We start from the raw sequence: 5,755 nt of genomic DNA, 5'->3' as shown, positions 1-5,755 counted from the left end.
TGATTGGCTGTGACGGATTGGACATGACAACGGATGAAACATCGACGGGCCTGACAAGTCGTGCAGGCCGCGAGACAGGGCTAGACACAGGCAGGGGGTCATTGATCATTCATTGTGCTTTATTGCCCATTGATGCAGCAGCAGGTGAGTGAGTGCATTGGACATTGGGAGGCGCCGGTTCCCTGGCGGAGCAGCGAACGGTTCGAGGTGACGACGCCAGTCTCAGAGAGCCGCCCACGCCATCCCATCTGCGCCGCTGGGTTGTGTATTGTTTGTGGTTATGTGTGATATCCTAGATTAGGCATGGCTGACAGTCTGGATACAGGCTTTGGGCGTGTTTGTGTGACTCGGATTCTGGTGCATGCTAGTGATGACTGACACACTGGAAACCGTACAGACAGTCCACCAATACTCCGTACAGAAACTGGGACGATGGACTTACAATTTACGGAGGATACGGAGCATACGGAGGACCTGACTAACCGACATTCGACGAACCATTCATTGGGCCGGGTGGTTATTGACGACCAGCCATAACGTATCGTCAGTCCACCGCTGCACTGGAGAGATGAAGGAGGGGCACCGTCACCCCCGTCCACGATGCGACGCTGCACGCATGCAAACGTCGCCGCGCCCTCGCTTACAAGCAATAAATCATTTTGCTGTAAAGAGCACATCGGCTACGATACGTACGCAATATCCCAAATGCCCAGCGTTCGTACCGCCGCAATGCCAATACATCGTAATTTAGGGGACCCGAAATAAAGGGCAATCTACTCTGTAGAAATCTTGCGTTTCTCGTGTAATACTCCACGGTCTGGAACCTAGGACCTACACGAGGATATGCGGCTGTCTCGCGCCTTGGCTTGCAGCCTCGGAACTGTATTCTTCCACAACTAGTCCCGTATCTCCAATCTGATCGGCCCCCGGCACGATCTCGCGCATTCCTGTTGCAAAGGATAGATTGGCTTCCATTCCCAGTCCGGCCCGGGGGTAGGCTCTTCTCAACGGCCCGCCGATTCGGTCTCTCCATCTCCGGAGCTTTAACATCAAACCCGGCTTCTCGTCAACCCGTCCCCTCACCGTCACCGACGACCGTTGAGTGCGAAGTAAATCCCACGAGTAGGAGACCACCGTTTGGCGGTTCGAAATCTGGACGTCCGTCACAACGATCCGAACTCTTTCGTGGTAAGAGACCGTGCCTGTCACAGATAGGGTGAACCCACGCAGCCGTGACCATTCCGCGGCGCGAGTGCCAGCGCTCGTCTCTATCCGCAACGCAAGCAACGAAGATAGCGCCGCCGTCGCCGTCGTCGTGGCCGTCGTCAGACACCTGCCAAATCCTCGATTTCAGACGAGTTTCTCTTCCCGGTTCGAACATTGAAGCAACCTGCGTTCGTCATCCATCTCCAACACGAACGAACTCCTGTATGTTTTGGAAAGCCCCCACCGCTTGCATGCCGTTAGCAGTGTATAGAAAAAGGGAAAAAAGCCCACGCGTCTTCGAACATTGCCAAGACCTCTTCTTCCCGGTAAAAATGCTTGTTTTGTTGTTGCTGGAAGGCTTTGAACCGCGCGAATCCCTCGACGACCGCGTCGCCCACTTTTCGGTAACCGTTGGTAAGTCTTGGCGGCATTTCTGAATCACGAGGAATTGCGCGTCTGCGCACCGCGCTTGTGTGAGTGGTGAAGAGCAGTAAGCCCCCCCAGCAGCATCAACCACACACATCTCGGAAGTTCCGACGTTTGACGCCGCAAAAGGTGAGCTGTGTTGGGCCGAAGAAACTCCCCCTTGGTGCAACCCCCCACAATCATCCCCCCTCCCGGTTGAGCTTGTTCCAAAATACTGGAGCCAAAAAGTTGGAGTAGGTAGCCAACAACCATACCTCGCACCTTGCTTGATGTCTTTTGCTGGTGTCGCCCGCATACCGAACAAGCATATGTTTTGGCAGTGGTGAATCTTTCGTCGATCATGTTTTGTGGTCTGATTTGCGCCTGGGTGCGTGGTCTCGAGGTTTCGGAGCGGAGGGTCGTCTGGTTAAAGAGTGGGAAAGTCGTATCCTCTGCCGATGTGTAACCTTGTTTGGTCCATCATCCTGTCCATGAGAAATGTCACAGCAGTCTTCGGTGACAAATCGCGGGAGCGGACGAAGAGTGCGGCGCCGATCGGAGGAAGAACAGACGCAAAGCAAAGAGCAAGCTTCCCAGTCCCTCCGTTGATCCTTGGAGCTCCTCCTCCTCGGCCAACGCCGTGCGTCGACGGGCCCCGGTTATGTCTTGGTCTGCGATGGGTTATATCAGAGCTATTCTAAGGTATCCGCGTGCGACGCCAGCGACAAAACTCCCCCAGGCCCGCGGCCCGCCTTGTCGGATGGCAGGATCCGAGGCGCCGATCCCTCGAGTTCGCTTTGATATCATATCGGATTGTCGGGTTTGGTGGTATTATACGCTGATGGCGCGTCCGGTGTTGTGACTTGTGGTTGTTTCAATATTTGAAAAGACCTTCTGAGGCTCGCTTGTTGTTTGCTTAGCATTGCTTAGAGGTTACATATAGTCTCGCTTGCCCATTTTGCCAAGATGATCTTCGTCGAGATTTGTTTTTGATGTGTGTTGGCTGGATGGATCTCGTTATTGCTGATCTGGTGAAGAACGAGATGTGCGTTGCCCATGTGTGACGTCTCGGCGCCTTGGTGATCCTGCCTTGGCTTGCGGGATGACCAATGTGAGATGATTTGAAATGTTTGGTTTTGGCGTCGATGGCACCTCTGGGCGGCGGGATCAAGTTTCCGAGCTCGGTAGTATTCTGCTTGTGTGGGATTCGCGAGGACATAGCCATAGTCCTGTGCCGTGGATTGCTTGATGTTTAGCACTAGTGAGGCGTCTCGTCTTCCTCTCTGTTGTGTTATACTATGAACAGAGGTTTCAAGGCCATTTCTGCACGAGCAACTGCCTCAGAGAGATATGCGGCTTGGAAGTACGGTCCGAAGATAGTGAGGGCACGTTGTCCTCGTTCAGACATCACTTCTACCAGCAGGTGATGTTTGCGCCTAAGCATCACCAAGAACGGGCTCGACGATGTGACTAAATGAGTACAAGGAAACCGCGTGCACAATCTGGTTCTTCCCATTTGACGTTGGCCAAATGGTGACGCTAGACTCAGCCCGTTATCGTCGAAAGGACTGCACTTCCTTATCTGTGTTGCCAGGGCATTACGGTCTTGTGCACATCTCCCAGGACATGCGATGAGAACCTTTCGCTGACGTGGGCTACACAGGCTTCTTCTATGTCTTGGTGTTGTGCATCGTCTGTCAGCCGTTCGAGACCCCGTTGACGTATTGCTTGACGAGAACACGACCTCTGGGACCCTTGGCCCAAAGATCCAGCCCGGCAACCGTCTCGATGAGGTCCTTGATGAGGCAAACAAACTTCTCGACCTCCTATTACTCTGTCCCCCACATGGTCATGAGGAAGGCTCCTTCAAAGTCGACAACACAAAGTAGACATGATGTAATGGAACCGGCGTGAAAGTGCTTGATCACATGCATGAGATCATGCCAGTGGTATTGAGCACTGGCAAGGCCGCAAGATCCCCAGAAAGTGCCTGCCCCAGGGGCACTGCTGTTGCAAGCTGGATCGAAGAGGCGATATTACTGTCGAAGTTCAGCGGGGCAAATAATCCGAGAAGAAGTTGATAGAGAAGGTACTATGAAAGTAGGCTTGGTCTTTCGAAAAGCCGACTTGAGGCAACTGCGCCAGCCAAAAAAATAATCATCATTCATCATCTGCTCCGACCTTACCTTGCTTCACGCTACGTTGCGCTACTTAGCTCGTTCTTATTCAGCTTTAATCTCCCTGATCTTAGCCGACCGGACGTCTGTATGTCTTTCTTCTTCTCTCACACTCTATCCTCACTCACCCTTCCCTCTATCCGCACCAGACATCGACAGACGAGAGTAGAGACGATAGCAGTGAAGAGGAGCCTTGTTCTTCGGCCGATGCTTCGAGCGATCCAGTTCGCAACAAATTAACACAGTACCTTGACGTGGGAAGTGGTAAAGGAGAACGATTCTGACGAAGGCTAGCAGCTATATACGATATGTCTTTGCCGCGACTTCATTGAGCACCGAGGTGCCGTATCAGGGACAGCTTTCTGGGGCATTCGCCATGATAAACCTTACTTTCGGATATTACCATCTCATTCTCATCATAAGCTAATTACCCTAGGTGGTGTAAAGGTTTCTGTTGTGTTGATGAGGGCACACGCTTAACGATAGTTAAGATTTGTTCCTGGCCCCAACGAAAAGCATGAGAGTCTTGGGATTAGGGATTCGAAGCATACTACATCTGACTTGCGTACGGCAACAATACGTCCCATGGAATGACGTTCCTTTTCTCGATCTCATGACCTCGTGATCACGTCTAGACTCTGCGCCCAATAGGTACACTCTTTTGGCTCTCAAATTGAGCCTGTCAACAAGCAGTTGGGGCTCAGGTAAACGGGCAGTCCCTCGAATGATGACCGGAACTGTTCAAAGCTGACCGTCAGTAGCACAGGGAATTAGATGCTGCTAGTCTCATCCAGGCGCATTGACATGTTTGCAGCTTGACGCGATATCACCATGTCTATAGAAGGCGTGTCTGTGTTGAGATACCAGACCAAACGTATACAGAGGCCGACAGAGGTCACGTCCTGGACGTCTACGATTTACAACATGACGGCTCTGACTGAAGTCGCAGTATCCCAACCGACTCCAGGAAGAGCATGTCACCTAGTTTCATCATATCATTCTATTGTGGAAGACAGCTTATTTCCCACCTTCTAAGAAATGTGCCCAGGCATCATGCAATGATAGGAATAGCCTCATGGGTGTCAAGTGATTGATCAAGTATAAAGCTCACCTCACAAAGTTCTGAACGAGGCTAATGTGGATGCGCTGTCTGCGGACATGCCGACGTCGTCAGCTGCACCCAAGGCAGCATGCTGTCGCAAGTCAAGCTTGGGATCACCATTTCGGTCGCTTCCGGAGTCATGAGTTCCTTGACGTCGCGGGTTACTGTTCAAACGAGGCTCTTGCTTTTTCAGCTGAGTGGGACAATCCCATGATGACCTTCCAGACCGGTCCAAATGCTATTGACCGGGGCAGGTTCCAGAGTCCTGGGACCCGATAACGAAGGTGCGCGCGCGCTGTCCGACTCAGTTGGAAACAAGGGCCTGGTTGTCGATCAATCAAGCGAGGAAATGCAAGCCGGCGTGATTCACGATATTCGACTCAGTAAAGCGTGAACTCTGCGCTTGGCAATGCGCCAGACAGTTCTTAACTCCGACAGCTTGGCCGTTACTGCCAAGTCAACCCGAGCAGTATCGGCGCCGAGAATGCGTTGATAAAGAGGGTTGCCCGCCCTCTCCGTTGCTCTCCAAGGAATTGGCATCCGTTGCCGAGACGTTGGCATTCCAGTGAGGCATTCTCAGTGGCGCTAGCTCTGGACGAATCGAGATGTCGTCCACCGGCCTCGGTGATTTTGATGAATCATGTCAAATTTGAGCAAAATAACATTTCTGCAGTCGCTTCCGCCCGCTCGCGGAATGCCTTCGCCGGAGGGACGGCGTCGTCGGGTCAGCACGTTGCCCGGTGCTCTTGCTCCGCATATGGCAACGCTGTCATGACATTGGGTCAGAGTTTGAACTCTCGCGACACGTTACAGCTGACTAAAGCAGGGCGCGTGATCGGTTCCCCCGTGGGCGAAGGTTGACAGC

This window comes from Colletotrichum chrysophilum (genome assembly GCF_026319265.1).
Source record: "Colletotrichum chrysophilum strain AFK26 chromosome Unknown scaffold_22, whole genome shotgun sequence".
Lineage (NCBI taxonomy): Eukaryota > Fungi > Ascomycota > Sordariomycetes > Glomerellales > Glomerellaceae > Colletotrichum > Colletotrichum chrysophilum.
The sequence above is the reverse complement of the archived record's forward strand: the minus strand, read 5'-3'. Positions refer to the sequence as shown.